At 47.0% G+C, this 21840-nt stretch overlaps 1 protein-coding gene across 15 annotated transcripts in view; it reads left to right on the top strand.

Annotated features, from left to right (window-relative positions):
- The window catches only part of rims1a (regulating synaptic membrane exocytosis 1a), a 1194810-nt gene that overhangs the window by 418103 nt on the left and 754867 nt on the right, over positions 1–21840 (top strand). The window lies entirely within an intron of this gene.

Consider the following 21840-nt stretch of genomic DNA (forward strand, 5'->3'; position numbering starts at 1 on the left):
ATTACAGGACCTGCAGTGAGCGCTAGTTAGGAAATTACAGGACCTGCAGTGGGTGCTAGTTAGGAATTTACAGGACCTGCAGTGAGCGCTAGTTAGGAAATTACAGGACCTGCAGTGAATGCTAGTCAGGAAATTACAGGACCTGCCGCCAGTGCTAGTTAGAAAATTACAGGACCTGCAGCGAGTGCTAGTTAACAAATTACTGGACCTGCAGTGAGCGCTAGTTAGGAAATTACACGACCCGCAGTGAGTGCTAGTTAGGAAATTACAGGACCTGCATTCAGTGCTAGTTAGGAAATGACAGGACCTGCAGTGAGCGCTCGTTAGGAAATTACAGGACTTGCAGTGAGTGCCAGTTAGGAAATTACAGGAACTGCAGCCAGTGCTAGTTAGGAAATTACAGGAGCTGCAGTGAGCGCTAGTTAGGAAATTAAAGGACCTGCAGCCAGTGCTAGTTAGGAAATTATATGACCTGCGGCCACTGCTAGTTAGGAAATTACAGGAGCTGCAGTGAGCGCTAGTTAGGAAATTAAAGGACCTGCAGCCAGTGCTAGTTAGGAAATTACAGGACCTGCAGTGAGCGCTAGTTAGGAAATTACAGGACCTGCAATGAGCGCTAGTTAGGAAATTACAGGACCTGCAGTGAGCGCTAGTTAGGAAATTACAGGACTTGCAGTGAGTGCTAGTTAGGAAATTACAGGACTTGCAGTGAGTGCTAGTTAGGAAATTGCAGGACCTGCAGTGAGCGCTAGTTAGGAAGTTACATGACCTGCAGCGAGCGCTAGTTAGGAAATTACAGGACCTGCAGCGAGTGCTAGTTAGGAAATTACTGGACCTACCGTGAGCGCTAGTTAGGAAATTACACGACCTGCAGTGAGCGCTAGTTAGGAAATAACAGGACCTGCATTCAGTGCTAGTTAGGAAATTACAGGACCTGCAGTGAGCGCTCGTTAGGAAATTACAGGACCTGCAGTGAGAGCTAGTTAGGAAATTACAGGACCTGCAGTGAGTGCTAGTTAGAAAATTACACGACCTGCAGTGAGCGCTAGTTCGGAAATTACAGGACCTGCTGCCAGTGCTAGTTAGGAAATTACAGGACATGCAGTGAGCGCTAGTTAGGATATTAAAGCGCCTGCAGTGAGCGCTAGTTAGGAAATTACAGGAACTGCAGCCAGTGCTAGTTAGGAAATTACAGGAGCTGCAGTGAGTGCTCGTTAGGAAATTACAGGAACTGCAACCAGTTCTAGTTAGGAAATTACAGGACCTGCAGTGAGCGCTAGTTAGGAAATTACAGGACCTGCAGTGGGTGCTAGTTAGGAATTTACAGGACCTGCAGTGAGCGCTAGATGGGAAATTACAGGACCTGCAGTGAATGCTAGTCAGGAAATAACAGGACCTGCCGCCAGTGCTAGTTAGGAAATTACAGGACCTGCAGTGAGTGCTAGTTAGGAAATTACAGGACCGGCAGTGAGTGCTAGTTTGGAAATTACAGGCCCTGCAGTGAGCGCTAGTTAGGAAATTACAGGACCAGCAGCCAGTGCTAGTTAGGAAATTACAGGACCTGCAACGAGTGCTAGTTAGGAAATTACAGGACCTGCAATGAGTGCTAGTTAGGAAATTACATGGCCTGCAGTGAGTGCTAGTTAGGAAATTACAGGACCTGCTGCGAGTGCTAGTTAGGAAACTACAGGACCTGCAGTGAGTGCGAGTTAGGACATTACAGGAGCTGCAGTTAATGATAGTTAGAAAATAACAGGACCTGCAATGAGTGCTAGTTTGGAAATTACAGGACCTGCAGCCAGTGCGAGTTAGGAAGCTTCAGGACCGCCAGCGAGTGCTAGTTAGGAAATTACAGGACCTGCAGCCAGTGCTAGTTAGGAAATTACAGGACCTGCAATGAGCGCTAGTTAGGAAATTACAGGACCTGCAGTGAGCGCTAGTTAGGAAATTACAGGACCTGCAGCCAGTGCTAGTTAGGAAATTACTGGACCTGCAGTGAGTGCAAGATAGGAAATTACACGACCTACAGTGGGTGCTAGTTCGGAAATTACACGACCTGCAGTGAGAGCTAGTTAGGAAATTACAGGACCTGCAGCCAGTGCTAGTTAGGAAATTACAGGAGCTGCAGTGAGCGCTAGTTAGGAAATTAAAGGACCTGCAGCCAGTGCTGGTTAGGAAATTACATGACCTGCGGCCACTGCTAGTTAGGAAATTACAGGAGATACAGTGAGCGCTAGTTAGGAAATTAAAGGACCTGCAGCCAGTGCTAGTTAGGAAATTACAGGACCTGCAGTGAGCGCTAGTTAGGAAATTACAGGACCTGCAGTGAGCGCTAGTTAGGAAATTACAGGACCTGCAGTGAGCGCTAGTTAGGAAATTACAGGACCTGCAGTGAGTGCTAGTTAGGAAATTACAGGACCTGCTGCCAGTGCTAGTTAGGAAATTACAGGACCTACAGTGAGTGCTAGTTAGGAAATTACAGGACTTGCAGTGAGTGCTAGTTAGGAAATTGCAGGACCTGCAGTGAGCGCTAGTTAGGAAGTTACATGACCTGCAGCGAGCGCTAGTTAGGAAATTACAGGACCTGCAGCGAGTGCTAGTTAGGAAATTACTGGACCTGCAGTGAGCGCTAGTTAGGAAATTACACGACCTGCAGTGAGTGCTAGTTAGGAAATTACAGGACCTGCATTCAGTGCTAGTTAGGAAATTACAGGACCTGCAGTGAGCACTCGTTAGGAAATTACAGGACCTGCAGTGAGTGCTAGTTAGGAAATTACAGGACCTGCAGTGAGTGCTAGTTAGGGAATTACAGGACCTGCAGTGAGTGCTAGTTTGGAAATTACAGGACCTGCAGTGAGCGCTAGTTAGGAAATTACAGGACCTGCAGTGAGAGCTAGTTAGGAAATTACAGGACCTGCAGTGAGTGCTAGTTCGGAAATTACACGAGCTGCAGTGAGCGCTAGTTAGGAAATTACAGGACCTGCTGCCAGTGCTAGTTAGGAAATTACAGGACATGCAGTGAGCGCTAGTTAGGATATTAAAGGGCCTGCAGTGAGCGCTAGTTAGGAAATTACAGGAACTGCAGCCAGTGCTAGTTAGGATATTACAGGAGCTGCAGTGAGAGCTAGTTAGGAAATTACAGGAACTGCAGCCAGTTCTAGTTAGGAAATTACAGGACCTGCAGTGAGCGCTAGTTAGGAATTTACAGGACCTGCAGTGAGCGCTAGTTAGGAAATTACAGGACATGCAGTGAATGCAAGTCAGGAAATTACAGGACCTGCCACCAGTGCTAGTTAGGAAATTACAGGACCTGCAGTGAGTGCTAGTTAGGAAATTACAGGACTGGCAGTGAGTGCTAGTTTGGAAATTACAGGGCCTGCAGTGAGTGCTAGTTAGGAAATTACAGGACCTGCTGCGAGTGCTAGTTAGGAAACTACAGGACCTGCAGTGAGTGCTAGTTAGGACATTACAGGAGCTGCAGTTAATGCTAGTTAGAAAATTACAGGACCTGCAGTGAGTGCTAGTTAGGAAGTTTCAGGACCGCCAGCGAGTGCTAGTTAGGAAATTACAGGACCTGCAGCCAGTGCTTGTTAGGAAATTACAGGACCTGCACTGAGTGCTAGTTAGGAAATTACAGGACCTGCAGCCAGTGCTTGTTAGGAAATTACAGGACCTGCAGTGATTGCTAGCTAGTTAATTACAGGACCTGCAATGAGTGCTAGTTAGTAAATTACAGAACCTGCAGTGAGCGCTAGTTCGGAAATTACATGACCTGCAATTAGTACTAGTTAGGAAATTACATGACCTGCGGCCAGTGCTAGTTAGGAAATTACAGGAGCTGCAGTGAGCGCTAGTTAGTTAATTAAAGGACCTGCAGCCAGTGCTAGTTAGGAAATTACAGGACCTGCAGTGAGCGCTAGTTAGGAAATTACAGGACCTGCAGTGAGTGCTAGTTAGGAAATTACAGGACCTGCAGTGAGTGCTAGTTAGGAAATTACAGGACCTGCAGTGAGTGCTAGTCAGGAAATTGCAGGACCTGCAGTGAGCGCTAGTTAGGAAGTTACATGAGCTGCAGCGAGCGCTTGTTAGGAAATTACAGGACCTGCAGCGAGTGCTAGTTAGGAAATTACAGGACCTGCAGTGAGCGCTAGTTAGGAAATTACAGGACCTGCAGTGAGTGCTAGTTAGGAAGTTACATGACCTGCAGCGAGCGCTAGTTAGGAAATTACAGGACCTGCAGCGAGTGCTAGTTAGGAAATTACAGGACCTGCAGTGAGCGCTGGTTAGGAAATTACAGGACCTGCAGTGAGTGCTAGTTAGGAAATTACAGGAACTGCAGTGGGTGCTAGTTAGGAATTTACAGGACCTGCAGTGAGCGCCAGTTAGGAAATTACAGGACCTGCAGTGAGAGCTAGTTAGGAAATTACAGGACCTGCAGCCAGTGCTAGTTAGGAAATTACACGACCTGCAGCCAGTGCTAGTTAGGAAATTTTAATACCTGCCGTGAGCGCTAGTTAGGAAATTACAGGACCTGCAGCCGGTGCTAGTTAGGAAATTACAGGACCTGCAGTGAGCGCTAGTTAGGAAGTTACATGACCTGCAGCGAGCGCTAGTTAGGAAATTACAGGACCTGCAGCGAGTGCTAGTTAGGAAATTACTGGACCTGCAGTGAGCGTTAGTTAGGAAATTACACGACCTGCAGTGAGTGCTAGTTAGGAAATTACAGGACCTGCTTTCAGTGCTAGTTAGGAAATTACAGGACCTGCAGTGAGCGCTCGTTAGGAAATTACAGGGCCTGCAGTGAGCGCTAGTTAGGAAATTATAGGAACTGCAGCCAGTGTTAGTTAGGAAATTACAGGAGCTGCAGTGAGTGCTAGTTAGGAAATTACAGGACCTGCAGTGGGTGCTAGTTAGGAAATTACATGACCTGCAATTAGTACTAGTTAGGAAATTACATGACCTGCGGCCAGTGCTAGTTAGGAAATTACAGGAGCTGCAGTGAGCGCTAGTTAGGAAATTAAAGGACCTGCAGCCATTGCTAGTTAGGAAATTACAGGACCTGCAGTGAGCGCTAGTTAGGAAATTACAGGACCTGCAGCCAGTGCTAGTTAGGAAATTACTGGACCTGCAGTGAGTGCAAGATAGGAAATTACACGACCTACAGCGGGTGCTAGTTCAGAAATTACAGGACCTGCAGTGAGAGCTAGTTAGGAAATTACAGGACCTGCAGCCAGTGCTAGTTAGGAAATTACAGGAGCTGCAGTGAGCGCTAGTTAGGAAATTAAAGGACCTGCAGCCAGTGCTAGTTAGGAAATTGCATGACCTGCAGCGAGCGCTTGTTAGGAAATTACAGGACCTGCAGCGAGTGCTAGTTAGGAAATTACAGGACCTGCAGTGAGCGCTAGTTAGGAAATTACAGGACCTGCAGTGAGTGCTAGTTAGGAAATTACATGACCTGCAGTGAGTGCTAGTTAGGAAATTGCAGGACCTGCAGTGAGCGCTGGTTAGGAAGTTACATGACCTGCAGCGAGCGCTATTTAGGAAATTACAGGACCTGCAGCGAGTGCTAGTTAGGAAATTACAGGACCTGCAGTGAGCGCTGGTTAGGAAATTACAGGACCTGCAGTGAGTGCTAGTTAGGAAATTACAGGAGCTACAATGGGTGCTAGTTAGGAATTTACAGGACCTGCAGTGAGCGCTAGTTAGGAAATTACAGGACCTGCAGTGAGAGCTGGTTAGGAAATTACAGGACCTGCAGCCAGTGCTAGTTAGGAAATTACACGACCTGCAGCCAGTGCTAGTTAGGAAATTTTAATACCTTCCGTGAGCGCTAGTTAGGAAATTACAGGACCTGCAGCCGGTGCTAGTTAGGAAATTACAGGACCTGCACTGAGTGCGAGTTAGGAAATTACAGGACCTGCAGTGAGCGCTAGTTAGGAAATTACAGGACCTGCTGCCAGTGCTAGTTAGGTAATTAAAGGACCTGCAGTGAGTGCTAGTTAGGAAATTACAGGACCTGCAGTTAATGCTAGTTAGGAAATTACAGCAAATGAAACCAGTGCTAGTTAGGAAATTACAGGAGCTGCAGTGAGCGCTAGTTAGGAAATTACAGGGCCTGCAGTGAGCGCTAGTTAGGAAATTACAGGAACTGCAGTGAACGCTAGTTAGGAAATTACAGGACCTGCAGTGAATGCTAGTCAGGAAATTACAGGACCTGCCGCCAGTGCTAGTTAGGAAATTATAGGACTGCCAGCGAGTACTGGTTAGGAAATTACAGGACCTGCAGTGAGTGCTAGTTAGGAAATTACAGGACCTGCAGTGTTTGCTAGTTAGTTAATTACAGGACCCGCAATGAGTGCTAGTTAGTAAATTACAGGACCTGCAGTGAGTGCTAGTTAGGAAATTACATGACCTTCAATTAGTACTAGTTAGGAAATTACATGACCTGTGGCCAGTGCTAGTTAGGAAATTACAGGAGCTGCAGTGAGCGCTAGTTAGGAAATTAAAGGACCTGCAGCCATTGCTAGTTTGGAAATTACAGGACCTGCACTGAGTGCTAGTTAGGAAATTACAGGACCTGCAGTGAGCGCTAGTTAGGAAATTACAGGACCTGCTGCCAGTGCTAGTTAGGTAATTACAGGACCTGCAGTGAGTGCTAGTTAGGAAATTACAGGACCTGCAGTTAATGCTAGTTAGGAAATTACAGGAACTGCAACCAGTGCTAGTTAGGAAATTACAGGAGCTGCAGTGAGCGCTAGTTAGGAAATTACAGGGCCTGCAGTGAGCGCTAGTTAGGAAATTACAGGAACTGCAGCCAGTGTTAGTTAGGAAATTACAGGAGCTGCAGTGAGTGCTAGTTAGGAAATTACAGGACCTGCAGTGGGTGCTAGTTAGGAATTTACAGGACCTGCAGTGAACGCTAGTTAGGAAATTACAGGACCTGCAGTGAATGCTAGTCAGGAAATTACAGGACCTGCCGCCAGTGCTAGTTAGGAAATTACAGGACCTGCAGCCAGTGCTAGTTAGGAAATTACAGGACCGCCAGGGGGTGCTAGTTAGGAAATTACAGGATCTGCAGCGAGTGCTAGTTAGGTAATTACAGTTCCTGCAGTGAGTGCTCGTTAGGAAATTACAGGACCTGCAGTGGGTGCTAGTTAGGAAATTACAGGACCTGCAGCCAGTGCTAGTTAGGAAATTACAGGACCTGCTGTGAGTGCTAGTTAGGAAATTACAGGACCTGCAGTTAATGCTAGTTAGGAAATTACAGGGCCTGCAGTGAGTGCTAGTTAGGAAATTACAGGACCTGCAGCCAGTGCTAGTTAGGAAATTATAGGACCGCCAGCGAGTGCTGGTTAGGAAATTACAGGACCTGCAGCGAGTGCTAGTTAGGAAATTACAGGACCTGCAGTGATTGCTAGTTAGTTAATTACAGGACCCGCAATGAGTGCTAGTTAGTAAATTACAGGACCTGCAGTGAGTGCTAGTTAGGAAATTACATGACCTGCAATTAGTACTAGTTAGGAAATTACATGACCTGCGGCCAGTGCTAGTTAGGAAATTACAGGAGCTGCAGTGAGCGCTAGTTAGGAAATTACAGGGCCTGCAGTGAGCGCTAGTTAGGAAATTACAGGAACTGCAGTGAACGCTAGTTAGGAAATTACAGGACCTGCAGTGAATGCTAGTCAGGAAATTACAGGACCTGCCGCCAGTGCTAGTTAGGAAATTACAGGACCTGCAGCCAGTGCTAGTTAGGAAATTACAGGACCGCCAGCGAGTGCTAGTTAGGAAATTACAGGATCTGCAGCGAGTGCTGGTTAGGTAATTACAGTTCCTGCAGTGAGTGCTAGTTAGGAAATTACAGGACCTGCAGTGGGTGCTAGTTAGGAAATTACAGGACCTGCAGCCAGTGCTAGTTAGGAAATTACAGGACCTGCAGTGAGTGCTAATTAGGAAATTACAGGACCTGCAGTTAATGCTAGTTAGGAAATTACAGGGCCTGCAGTGAGTGCTAGTTAGGAAATTACAGGACCTGCAGCCAGTGGTAGTTAGGAAATTATAGGACTGCCAGTGAGTGCTGGTTAGGAAATTACAGGACCTGCAGCGAGTGCTAGTTAGGAAATTACAGGACCTGCAGTGATTGCTAGTTAGTTAATTACAGGACCCGCAATGAGTGCTAGTTAGTAAATTACAGGACCTGCAGTGAGTGCTAGTTAGGAAATTACATGACCTGCAATTAGTACTAGTTAGGAAATTACATGACCTGCGGCCAGTGCTAGTTAGGAAATTACAGGAGCTGCAGTGAGCGCTAGTTAGGAAATTAAAGGACCTGCAGCCATTGCTCGTTCGGAAATTACAGTACCTGCACTGAGTGCTAGTTAGGAAATTACAGGACCTGCAGTGATTGCTAGTTAGTTAATTACAGGACCCGCAATGAGTGCTAGTTAGTAAATTACAGGACCTGCAGTGAGTGCTAGTTAGGAAATTACATGACCTGCAATTAGTACTAGTTAGGAAATTACATGACCTGCGGCCAGTGCTAGTTAGGAAATTACAGGAGCTGCAGTGAGCGCTAGTTAGGAAATTACAGGGCCTGCAGTGAGCGCTAGTTAGGAAATTACAGGAACTGCAGTGAACGCTAGTTAGGAAATTACAGGACCTGCAGTGAATGCTAGTCAGGAAATTACAGGACCTGCCGCCAGTGCTAGTTAGGAAATTACAGGACCTGCAGCCAGTGCTAGTTAGGAAATTACAGGACCGCCAGCGAGTGCTAGTTAGGAAATTACAGGATCTGCAGCGAGTGCTGGTTAGGTAATTACAGTTCCTGCAGTGAGTGCTAGTTAGGAAATTACAGGACCTGCAGTGGGTGCTAGTTAGGAAATTACAGGACCTGCAGCCAGTGCTAGTTAGGAAATTACAGGACCTGCAGTGAGTGCTAATTAGGAAATTACAGGACCTGCAGTTAATGCTAGTTAGGAAATTACAGGGCCTGCAGTGAGTGCTAGTTAGGAAATTACAGGACCTGCAGCCAGTGGTAGTTAGGAAATTATAGGACTGCCAGTGAGTGCTGGTTAGGAAATTACAGGACCTGCAGCGAGTGCTAGTTAGGAAATTACAGGACCTGCAGTGATTGCTAGTTAGTTAATTACAGGACCCGCAATGAGTGCTAGTTAGTAAATTACAGGACCTGCAGTGAGTGCTAGTTAGGAAATTACATGACCTGCAATTAGTACTAGTTAGGAAATTACATGACCTGCGGCCAGTGCTAGTTAGGAAATTACAGGAGCTGCAGTGAGCGCTAGTTAGGAAATTAAAGGACCTGCAGCCATTGCTCGTTCGGAAATTACAGTACCTGCACTGAGTGCTAGTTAGGAAATTACAGGACCTGCAGTGAGCGCTAGTTAGGAAATTACAGGACCTGCTGCCAGTGCTAGTTAGGTAATTACAGGACCTGCAGTGAGTGCTAGTTAGGAAATTACAGGACCTGCAGTTAATGCTTGTTAGGAAATTACAGGAACTGCAACCAGTGCTAGTTAGGAAATTACAGGAGCTGCAGTGAGCGCTAGTTAGGAAATTACAGGGCCTGCAGTGAGCGCTAGTTAGGAAATTACAGGAACTGCAGCCAGTGTTAGTTAGGAAATTACAGGAGCTGCAGTGAGTGCTAGTTAGGAAATTACAGGACCTGCAGTGGGTGCTAGTTAGGAATTTAAAGGACCTGCAGTGAACGCTAGTTAGGAAATTACAGGAACTGCAGTGAATACTAGTCAGGAAATTACAGGACCTGCCGCCAGTGCTAGTTAGGAAATTACAGGACCTGCAGCCAGTGCTAGTTAGGAAATTACAGGACCGCCAGAGAGTGCTAGTTAGGAAATTACAGGATCTGCAGCGAGTGCTAGTTAGGTAATTACAGTTCCTGCAGTGAGTGCTAGTTAGGAAATTACAGGACCTGCAGTGGGTGCTAGTTAGGAAATTACAGGACCTGCAGCCAGTGCTAGTTAGGAAATTACAGGACCTGCAGTGAGTGCAAGTTAGGAAATTACAGGACCTGCAGTTAATGCTAGTTAGGAAATTACAGGGCCTGCAGTGAGTGCTAGTTAGGAAATTACAGGACCTGCAGCCAGTGCTAGTTAGGAAATTATAGGACCTGCAGCGAGCGCTGGTTAGCAAATTACAGGACCTGCAGTGAGTGCTAGTTAGGAAATTACAGGACCTGCAGCGAGCGCTCGTTAGGAAATTACAGGACCTGCAGCCAGTGCTAGTTAGGAAATTACAGGACCTGCAGTGAGCACCAGTTAGGAAATTACAGGACCTGCAGTGAGCGCTAGTTAGGAACTTACAGGACATGCAGTGAGCGCTAGTTAGGAAATTACATGACCTGCAGCGAGTGCTGGTTAGGAAATTTCAGGACCTGCAGTGAGCGCTGGTTAGGAAATTACAGGACCTGCAGTGAGTGCCAGTTAGGAAATTACAGGACCTGCAGCGAGCGCTCGTTAGGAAATTACAGGACCTGCAGCCAGTGCTAGTTAGGAAATTACAGGACCTGCAGTGTGTGCTAGTTAGGAAATTACAGGACCTGCAGTGAGAGCTAGTTAGGAAATTACAGTACCTGCAGCCAGTGCTAGTTGGGAATTTACAGGACCTGCAGCCAGTGCTAGTTAGGAAATTACAGGAGCTGCAGCCAGTGCTAGTTAGAAAATTACAGGAACTGCAGCCAGTGCTAGTTAGGAAATTACAGGACCTGCAGTGAATGCTAGTTAGGAAATTAGAGGAACTGCAGTGGGTGCTAGTTAGGAATTTACACGACCTGCAGTGAGCGCTAGTTAGGAAATTACAGGACCTGCAGTGAATGCTAGTCAGGAAATTACAGGACGTGCCGCCAGTGCTAGTTTGGAAATTACAGGACCTGCAGTGACTGCTAGTTAGGAAGTTACAGGACCTGCAGTGAGCGCTATTTAGGAAATTACAGGACCTGCAGTGAGTGCTAGTTTGGAAATTGCAGGCCCTGCAGTGAGCACCAGTTAGGAAATTACAGGACCTTCAGCCAGTGCTAGTTAGGAAATTACAGGACCTGCAGTGAGTGCTAGTTAGGAAACGACAGGACCTGCAGTGAGTGCTAGTTAAGAAATTACAGGACCTGCAGCCAGTGCTAGTTAGGAAATTACAGGACCTGCAGCCAGTGCTAGTTAGGAAATTACAGGACCTGCAGCGAGTGCTAGTTAGGAAACTACAGGACCTGCAGTGAGTTCTAGTTCGGAAATTACAGGACCTGCAGTTAATGCTAGTTAGGAAATTACAGGACCTGCAGTGAGTGCTAGTTAGGAAATTGCAGGACCTGTAGCGAGTGCTAGTTAGGAAATTACAGGACCTGCAGCCAGTGCTAGTTTGGAAATTACAGGACTTGCAGTGAGTGCTAGTTAGGAAATTACAGGAGCTGCAGTGAGTGCTAGTTAGGAAATTACAGGACCTGTAGCGAGTGCTAGTTAGGAAATTACAGGACCTGCAGCCAGTGCTAGTTTGGAAATTACAGGACTTGCAGTGAATGCTAGTTAGGAAATTACAGGACCTGCAGTGAGTGCTAGTTAGGAAATTACAGGGCCTGCAGTGAGTGCTAGTTACGAAATTACAAGACCTGCAGTGAGTGCTAGTTACGAAATTACAGGACCTGCAGCCGGTGCTAGTTTGGAAATTACAGGACCTGCGTGAGTGCTAGTTAGGAAATTACAGGACCTGCAGTGAGCGCTAGTTAGGAAATTACAGGAGCTGCAGCCAGTGCTAGTTAGGAAATTACAAGCCCTGCAGTGAGTGCTAGTTAGGAAATTACAGGACCTGCAGTGAGCAGTAGTTAGGAAATTACAGGGGCTGCAGTGAGCGCTAGTTAGGAAATTACAGCAACTGCAGCCAGTGCTAGTTAGGAAATTACAGGACCTGCAGTGAATGCTAGTCAGGAAATTACAGGACCTGCCGCCAGTGCTAGTTAGGAAATTACAGGACCGCCAGGGAGTGCTAGTTAGGAAATTACACGATCTGCAGCGAGTGCTAGTTAGGAAATTACAGGAGCTGCAGTGAGCGCTAGTTAGGAAATTAAAGGACCTGCAGCCAATGGTAGTTAGGAAATTACAGGTCCTGCAGTGATCGCTAGTTAGGAAATTACAGGACCTGCAGCCAGTGCTAGTTAGGATATTACAGGACCTGCAGTGAGTGCTGGTTAGGAAATTACAGGACCTGCAGTGAGTGCTAGTTAGGAAATTGCAGGACCTGCAGTGAGCACTAGTTAGGAAGTTACATGACCTGCAGCGAGCGCCAGTTAGGAAATTACAGGACCTGCAGCCAGTGCTAGTTGGGAATTTACAGGACCTGCTGTGAGTGCTAGTTAGGAAATTACAGGACCTGCAGTGAGTGCTGGCTAGGAAATTGCACGACCTGCAGCGAGCGCTAGTTAGGAAATTACAGGACCTGCAGCCAGTGCTAGTTAGGAAATTTCAGTACCTGCAGTGAGTGCTAGTTAGGAAATTACAGGACCTGCAGTGAGTGCTAGTTAGGAAATTGCAGGACCTGCAGTGAGTGCTAGTTAGGAAATTGCAGGACCTGCAGTGAGAGCTAGTTAGGAAATTACAGTACCTGCAGCCAGTGCTGGTTGGGAATTTACAGGACCTGCAGCCAGTGCTAGTTAGGAAATTACAGCACCTGCAACGAGTGCTAGTTAGGAAATTACAGGACCTGCAATGAGTGCTCGTTAGGAAATTACAGGGCCTGCAGTGAGTGCTAGTTAGGAAATTACAGGACCTGCTGCGAGTGCTAGTTAGGAAACTACAGGACCTGCAATGAGTGCTAGTTAGGACATTACAGGAGCTGCAGTTAATGCTAGTTAGAAAATTACAGGACCTGCAGTGAGTGCTAGTTTGGAAATTACAGGACCTGCAGTGGGTGCTAGTTAGGAATTTACAGGACCTGCAGTGAACGCTAGTTAGGAAATTACAGGACCTGCAGTGAATGCTAGTCAGGAAATTACAGGACCTGCCGCCAGTGCTAGTTAGGAAATTACAGGACCTGCAGCCAGTGCTAGTTAGGAAATTACAGGACCGCCAGCGAGTGCTAGTTAGGAAATTACAGGATCTGCAGCGAGTGCTAGTTAGGAAATTACAGGACCTGCAGTGGGTGCTAGTTAGGAAATTACAGGACCTGCAGCCAGTGCTAGTTAGGAAATTATAGGACCTGCAGTGAGTGCTAGTTAGGAAATTACAGGACCTGCAGTTAATGCTAGTTAGGAAATTACAGGGCCTGCAGTGAGTGCTAGTTAGGAAATTACAGGACCTGCAGCCAGTGCTAGTTAGGAAATTATAGGACCGCCAGCGAGTGCTGGTTCGGAAATTAGAGGACCTGCAGCCAGTGCTAGTTAGGAAATTACAGGACCTGCAGTGAATGCTAGTCAGGAAATTACAGGACCTGCCGCCAGTGCTAGTTAGGAAATTACAGGACCGCCAGGGAGTGCTAGTTAGGAAATTACACGATCTGCAGCGAGTGCTAGTTAGGAAATTACAGGAGCTGCAGTGAGCGCTAGTTAGGAAATTAAAGGACCTGCAGCCAATGGTAGTTAGGAAATTACAGGTCCTGCAGTGATCGCTAGTTAGGAAATTACAGGACCTGCAGCCAGTGCTAGTTAGGATATTACAGGACCTGCAGTGAGTGCTGGTTAGGAAATTACAGGACCTGCAGTGAGTGCTAGTTAGGAAATTGCAGGACCTGCAGTGAGCACTAGTTAGGAAGTTACATGACCTGCAGCGAGCGCCAGTTAGGAAATTACAGGACCTGCAGCCAGTGCTAGTTGGGAATTTACAGGACCTGCTGTGAGTGCTAGTTAGGAAATTACAGGACCTGCAGTGAGTGCTGGCTAGGAAATTGCACGACCTGCAGCGAGCGCTAGTTAGGAAATTACAGGACCTGCAGCCAGTGCTAGTTAGGAAATTTCAGTACCTGCAGTGAGTGCTAGTTAGGAAATTACAGGACCTGCAGTGAGTGCTAGTTAGGAAATTACAGGACCTGCAGTGAGTGCTAGTTAGGAAATTGCAGGACCTGCAGTGAGAGCTAGTTAGGAAATTACAGTACCTGCAGCCAGTGCTGGTTGGGAATTTACAGGACCTGCAGCCAGTGCTAGTTAGGAAATTACAGCACCTGCAACGAGTGCTAGTTAGGAAATTACAGGACCTGCAATGAGTGCTCGTTAGGAAATTACAGGGCCTGCAGTGAGTGCTAGTTAGGAAATTACAGGACCTGCTGCGAGTGCTAGTTAGGAAACTACAGGACCTGCAATGAGTGCTAGTTAGGACATTACAGGAGCTGCAGTTAATGCTAGTTAGAAAATTACAGGACCTGCAGTGAGTGCTAGTTTGGAAATTACAGGACCTGCAGTGGGTGCTAGTTAGGAATTTACAGGACCTGCAGTGAACGCTAGTTAGGAAATTACAGGACCTGCAGTGAATGCTAGTCAGGAAATTACAGGACCTGCCGCCAGTGCTAGTTAGGAAATTACAGGACCTGCAGCCAGTGCTAGTTAGGAAATTACAGGACCGCCAGCGAGTGCTAGTTAGGAAATTACAAGATCTGCAGCGAGTGCTAGTTAGGAAATTACAGGACCTGCAGTGGGTGCTAGTTAGGAAATTACAGGACCTGCAGCCAGTGCTAGTTAGGAAATTATAGGACCTGCAGTGAGTGCTAGTTAGGAAATTACAGGACCTGCAGTTAATGCTAGTTAGGAAATTACAGGGCCTGCAGTGAGTGCTAGTTAGGAAATTACAGGACCTGCAGCCAGTGCTAGTTAGGAAATTATAGGACCGCCAGCGAGTGCTGGTTCGGAAATTAGAGGACCTGCAGCCAGTGCTAGTTAGGAAATTACAGGACCTGCAGTGATTGCTAGTTAGTTAATTACAGGACCCGCAATGAGTGCTAGTTAGTAAATTACAGGACATGCAGTGAGCGCTAGTTAGGAAATTACATGACCTGCAGCGAGTGCTAGTTAGGAAATTTCAGGACCTGCAGTGAGCGCTGGTTAGCAAATTACAGGACCTGCAGTGAGTGCTAGTTAGGAAATTACAGGACCTGCAGCGAGCGCTCGTTAGGAAATTACAGGACCTGCAGCCAGTGCTAGTTAGGAAATTACAGGACCTGCAGTGAGCACTAGTTAGGAAATTACAGGACCTGCAGTGAGCGCTAGTTAGGAACTTACAGGACATGCAGTGAGCGCTAGTTAGGAAATTACATGACCTGCAGCGAGTGCTAGTTAGGAAATTTCAGGACCTGCAGTGAGCGCTGGTTAGGAAATTACAGGACCTGCAGTGAGTGCCAGTTAGGAAATTACAGGACCTGCAGCGAGCGCTCGTTAGGAAATTACAGGACCTGCAGCCAGTGCTAGTTAGGAAATTACAGGACCTGCAGTGAGTGCTAGTTAGGAAATTACAGGACCTGCAGTGAGAGCTAGTTAGGAAATTACAGTACCTGCAGCCAGTGCTAGTTGGGAATTTACAGGACCTGCAGCCAGTGCTAGTTAGGAAATTACAGGAGCTGCAGCCAGTGCTAGTTAGAAAATTACAGGAACTGCAGCCAGTGCTAGTTAGGAAATTACAGGACCTGCAGTGAATGCTAGTTAGGAAATTAGAGGAACTGCAGTGGGTGCTAGTTAGGAATTTACACGACCTGCAGTGAGCGCTAGTTAGGAAATTACAGGACCTGCAGTGAATGCTAGTCAGGAAATTACAGGACGTGCCGCCAGTGCTAGTTTGGAAATTACAGGACCTGCAGTGAGCGCTATTTAGGAAATTACAGGACCTGCAGTGAGTGCTTGTTTGGAAATTGCAGGCCCTGCAGTGAGCACCAGTTAGGAAATTACAGGACCTTCAGCCAGTGCTAGTTAGGAAATTACAGGACCTGCAGTGAGTGCTAGTTAGGAAACGACAGGACCTGCAGTGAGTGCTAGTTAAGAAATTACAGGACCTGCAGCCAGTGCTAGTTAGGAAATTACAGGACCTGCAGCCAGTGCTAGTTAGGAAATTACAGGACCTGCAGCGAGTGCTGGTTAGGAAACTACAGGACCTGCAGTGAGTTCTAGTTCGGAAATTACAGGACCTGCAGTTAATGCTAGTTAGGAAATTACAGGACCTGCAGTGAGTGCTAGTTAGGAAATTGCAGGACCTGTAGCGAGTGCTAGTTAGGAAATTACAGGACCTGCAGCCAGTGCTAGTTTGGAAATTACAGGACTTGCAGTGAGTGCTAGTTAGGAAATTACAGGAGCTGCAGTGAGTGCTAGTTAGGAAATTACAGGACCTGTAGCGAGTGCTAGTTAGGAAATTACAGGACCTGCAGCCAGTGCTAGTTTGGAAATTACAGGACTTGCAGTGAATGCTAGTTAGGAAATTACAGGACCTGCAGTGAGTGCTAGTTAGGAAATTACAGGGCCTGCAGTGAGAGCTAGTTAGGAAATTACAAGACCTGCAGTGAGTGCTAGTTACGAAATTACAGGACCTGCAGCCAGTGCTAGTTAGGAAATTACAGGACTGCCAGGGAGTGCTAGTTAGGAAATTACACGATCTGCAGCGAGTGCTAGTTAGGAAATTACAGGAGCTGCAGTGAGCGCTAGTTAGGAAATTAAAGGACCTGCAGCCAATGCTAGTTAGGAAATTACAGGTCCTGCAGTGATCGCTAGTTAGGAAATTACAGGACCTGCAGCCAGTGCTAGTTAGGATATTACAGGACCTGCAGTGAGTGCTGGTTAGGAAATTACAGGACCTGCAGTGAGTGCTAGTTAGGAAATTGCAGGACCTGCAGTGAGCACTAGTTAGGAAGTTACATGACCTGCAGCGAGCGCCAGTTAGGAAATTACAGGACCTGCAGCCAGTGCTAGTTGGGAATTTACAGGACCTGCTGTGAGTGCTAGTTAGGAAATTACAGGACCTGCAGTGAGTGCTGGCTAGGAAATTGCAGGACCTGCAGCGAGCGCTAGTTAGGAAATTACAGGACCTGCAGCCAGTGCTAGTTAGGAAATTTCAGTCCCTGCAGTGAGTGCTAGTTAGGAAATTACAGGACCTGCAGTGAGTGCTAGTTAGGAAATTACAGGACCTGCAGTGAGTGCTAGTTAGGAAATTGCAGGACCTGCAGTGAGAGCTAGTTAGGAAATTACAGTACCTGCAGCCAGTGCTGGTTGGGAATTTACAGGACCTGCAGCCAGTGCTAGTTAGGAAATTACAGCACCTGCAACGAGTGCTAGTTAGGAAATTACAGGACCTGCAATGAGTGCTAGTCAGGAAATTACAGGGCCTGCAGTGAGTGCTAGTTAGGAAATTACAGGACCTGCTGCGAGTGCTGGTTAGGAAACTACAGGACCTGCAATGAGTGCTAGTTAGGACATTACAGGAGCTGCAGTTAATGCTAGTTAGAAAATTACAGGACCTGCAGTGAGTGCTAGTTTGGAAATTACAGGACCTGCAGTGGGTGCTAGTTAGGAATTTACAGGACCTGCAGTGAACGCTAGTTAGGAAATTACAGGACCTGCAGTGAATGCTAGTCAGGAAATTACAGGACCTGCCGCCAGTGCTAGTTAGGAAATTACAGGACCTGCAGCCAGTGCTAGTTAGGAAATTACAGGACCGCCAGCGAGTGCTAGTTAGGAAATTACAGGATCTGCAGCGAATGCTAGTTAGGTAATTACAGTTCCTGCAGTGAGTGCTAGTTAGGAAATTACAGGACCTGCAGTGGGTGCTAGTTAGGAAATTACAGGACCTGCAGCCAGTGCTAGTTAGGAAATTACAGGACCTGCAGTGAGTGCTAGTTAGGAAATTACAGGACCTGCAGTTAATGCTAGTTAGGAAATTACAGGGCCTGCAGTGAGTGCTAGTTAGGAAATTACAGGACCTGCAGCCAGTGCTAGTTAGGAAATTATAGGACCGCCAGCGAGTGCTGGTTCGGAAATTACAGGACCTGCAGCCAGTGCTAGTTAGGAAATTACAGGACCTGCAGTGATTGCTAGTTAGTTAATTACAGGACCCCGCAATGAGTGCTAGTTAGTAAATTACAGGACATGCAGTGAGCGCTAGTTAGGAAATTACATGACCTGCAGCGAGTGCTAGTTAGGAAATTTCAGGACCTGCAGTGAGCGCTGGTTAGCAAATTACAGGACCTGCAGTGAGTGCTAGTTAGGAAATTACAGGACCTGCAGCGAGCGCTCGTTAGGAAATTACAGGACCTGCAGCCAGTGCTAGTTAGGAAATTACAGGACCTGCAGTGAGCACTAGTTAGGAAATTACAGGACCTGCAGTGAGCGCTAGTTAGGAACTTACAGGACATGCAGTGAGCGCTAGTTAGGAAATTACATGACCTGCAGCGAGTGCTAGTTAGGAAATTTCAGGACCTGCAGTGAGCGCTGGTTAGGAAATTACAGGACCTGCAGTGAGTGCCAGTTAGGAAATTACAGGACCTGCAGCGAGCGCTCGTTAGGAAATTACAGGACCTGCAGCCAGTGCTAGTTAGGAAATTACAGGACCTGCAGTGAGTGCTAGTTAGGAAATTACAGGACCTGCAGTGAGAGCTAGTTAGGAAATTACAGTACCTGCAGCCAGTGCTAGTTGGGAATTTACAGGACCTGCAGCCAGTGCTAGTTAGGAAATTACAGGAGCTGCAGCCAGTGCTAGTTAGAAAATTACAGGAACTGCAGCCAGTGCTAGTTACTAAATTACAGGACCTGCAGTGAATGCTAGTTAGGAAATTAGAGGAACTGCAGTGGGTGCTAGTTAGGAATTTACACGACCTGCAGTGAGCGCTAGTTAGGAAATTACAGGACCTGCAGTGAATGCTAGTCAGGAAATTACAGGACGTGCCGCCAGTGCTAGTTTGGAAATTACAGGACCTGCAGTGAGCGCTATTTAGGAAATTACAGGACCTGCAGTGAGTGCTAGTTTGGAAATTGCAGGCCCTGCAGTGAGCACCAGTTAGGAAATTACAGGACCTTCAGCCAGTGCTAGTTAGGAAATTACAGGACCTGCAGTGAGTGCTAGTTAGGAAACGACAGGACCTGCAGTGAGTGCTAGTTAAGAAATTACAGGACCTGCAGCCAGTGCTAGTTAGGAAATTACAGGACCTGCAGCCAGTGCTAGTTAGGAAACTACAGGACCTGCAGTGAGTTCTAGTTAGGAAATTACAGGACCTGCAGTTAATGCTAGTTAGGAAATTACAGGACCTGCAGTGAGTGCTAGTTAGGAAATTGCAGGACCTGTAGCGAGTGCTAGTTAGGAAATTACAGGACCTGCAGCCAGTGCTAGTTTGGAAATTACAGGACTTGCAGTGAGTGCTAGTTAGGAAATTACAGGAGCTGCAGTGAGTGCTAGTTAGGAAATTACAGGACCTGTAGCGAGTGCTAGTTAGGAAATTACAGGACCTGCAGCCAGTGCTAGTTTGGAAATTACAGGACTTGCAGTGAATGCTAGTTAGGAAATTACAGGACCTGCAGTGAGTGCTAGTTAGGAAATTACAGGGCCTGCAGTGAGAGCTAGTTAGGAAATTACAAGACCTGCAGTGAGTGCTAGTTACGAAATTACAGGACCTGCAGCCGGTGCTAGTTTGGAAATTACAGGACCTGCGTGAGTGCTAGTTAGGAAATTACAGGACATGCAGTGAGCGCTAGTTAGGAAATTACAGGAGCTGCAGCCAGTGCTAGTTAGGAAATTACAAGCCCTGCAGTGAGTGCTAGTTAGGAAATTACAGGACCTGCAGTGAGCAGTAGTTAGGAAATTACAGGGGCTGCAGTGAGCGCTAGTTAGGAAATTACAGCAACTGCAGCCAGTGCTAGTTAGGAAATTACAGGACCTGCAGTGAATGCTAGTCAGGAAATTACAGGACCTGCCGCCAGTGCTAGTTTGGAAATTACAGGACCTGCAGCCAGTGCTAGTTAGGAAATTACAGGACCGCCAGGGAGTGCTAGTTAGGAAATTACATGATCTGCAGCGAGTGCTCGTTAGGAAATTACAGGAGCTGCAGTGAGCGCTAGTTAGGAAATTAAAGGACCTGCAGCCAATGCTAGTTAGGAAATTACAGGTCCTGCAGTGATCGCTAGTTAGGAAATTACAGGACCTGCAGCCAGTGCTAGTTAGGATATTACAGGACCTGCAGTGAGTGCTGGTTAGGAAATTACAGGACCTGCAGTGAGTGCTAGTTAGGAAATTGCAGGACCTGCAGTGAGCACTAGTTAGGAAGTTACATGACCTGCAGCGAGCGCCAGTTAGGAAATTACAGGACCTGCAGCCAGTGCTAGTTGGGAATTTACAGGACCGGCTGTGAGTGCTAGTTAGGAAATTACAGGACCTGCAGTGAGTGCTGGCTAGGAAATTGCAGGACCTGCAGCGAGCGCTAGTTAGGAAATTACAGGACCTGCAGCCAGTGCTAGTTAGGAAATTTCAGTACCTGCAGTGAGTGCTAGTTAGGAAATTACATGACCTGTGGCCAGTGCTAGTTAGGAAATTACAGGAGCTGCAGTGAGCGCTAGTTAGGAAATTAAAGGACCTGCAGCCAGTGCTAGTTAGGAAATTACAGGACCTGCAGTGAGCGCTAGTTAGGAAATTACAGGACCTGCAGTGAGCGCTAGTTAGGAAATTACAGGACCTGCAGTGAGTGCTAGTTTGGGAATTACAGGACCTGCTGCCAGTGCTAGTTTGGATATTACAGGAACTGCAGTGAGTGCTAGTTCGGAAATTACAGGACCTGCAGTGAGTGCTACTTAGGAAATTACAGGACCTGCAGTGAGTGCTAGTTAGGAAATTGCAGGACCTGCCGTGAGCGCTAGTTAGGAAGTTACATGAGCTGCAGCGAGCGCTTGTTAGGAAATTACAGGACCTGCAGCGAGTGCTAGTTAGGAAATTACAGGACCTGCATTGAGCGCTAGTTAGGAAATTACATGACCTGCAGTGAGTGCTAGTTAGGAAATTGCAGGACCTGCAGTGAGCGCTGGTTAGGAAGTTACATGACCTGCAGCGAGCCCTAGTTAGGAAATTACAGGACCTGCAGCGAGTGCTAGTTAGGAAATTACAGGAACTGCAGTGAGCGCTGGTTAGGAAATTACAGGACCTGCAGTGAGTGCTAGTTAGGAAATTACAGCAGCTGCAGTGGGTGCTAGTTAGGAATTTACAGGACCTGCAGTGAGCGCTAGTTAGGAAATTACAGGACCTGCAGTGAGAGCTAGTTAGGAAATTACAGGACCTGCAGCCAGTGCTAGTTAGGAAATTACACGACCTGCAGCCAGTGCTAGTTAGGAAATTTTAATACCTGCCGTGAGCGCGAGTTAGGAAATTACAGGACCTGCAGCCGGTGCTAGTTAGGAAATTACAGGACCTGCACTGAGTGCTAGTTAGGAAATTACAGGACCTGCAGTGAGCGCTAGTTAGGAAATTACAGGACCTGCTGCCAGTGCTAGTTAGGTAATTACAGGACCTGCAGTGAGAGCGAGTTAGGAAATTACAGGACCTGCAGTTAATGCTAGTTAGGAAATTACAGGAACTGCAACCAGTGATAGTTAGGAAATTACAGGAGCTGCAGTGAGCGCTAGTTAGGAAATTACAGGGCCTGCAGTGAGCGCTAGTTAGGAAATTACAGGAACTGCAGCCAGTGTTAGTTAGGAAATTACAGGAGCTGCAGTGAGTGCTAGTTAGGAATTACAGGACCTGCAGTGGGTGCTAGTTAGGAATTTACACGACCTGCAGTGAACGCTAGTTAGGAAATTACAGGACCTGCAGTGAATGCTAGTCAGGAAATTACAGGACCTGCCGCCAGTGCTAGTTAGGAAATTACAGGACCTGCAGCCAGTGGTAGTTA

This window comes from Somniosus microcephalus, chromosome 9, assembly GCF_052327205.1.
Source record: "Somniosus microcephalus isolate GS21.2 chromosome 9, FLI_Smic_1.0, whole genome shotgun sequence".
NCBI classification, from domain to species: domain Eukaryota; kingdom Metazoa; phylum Chordata; class Chondrichthyes; order Squaliformes; family Somniosidae; genus Somniosus; species Somniosus microcephalus.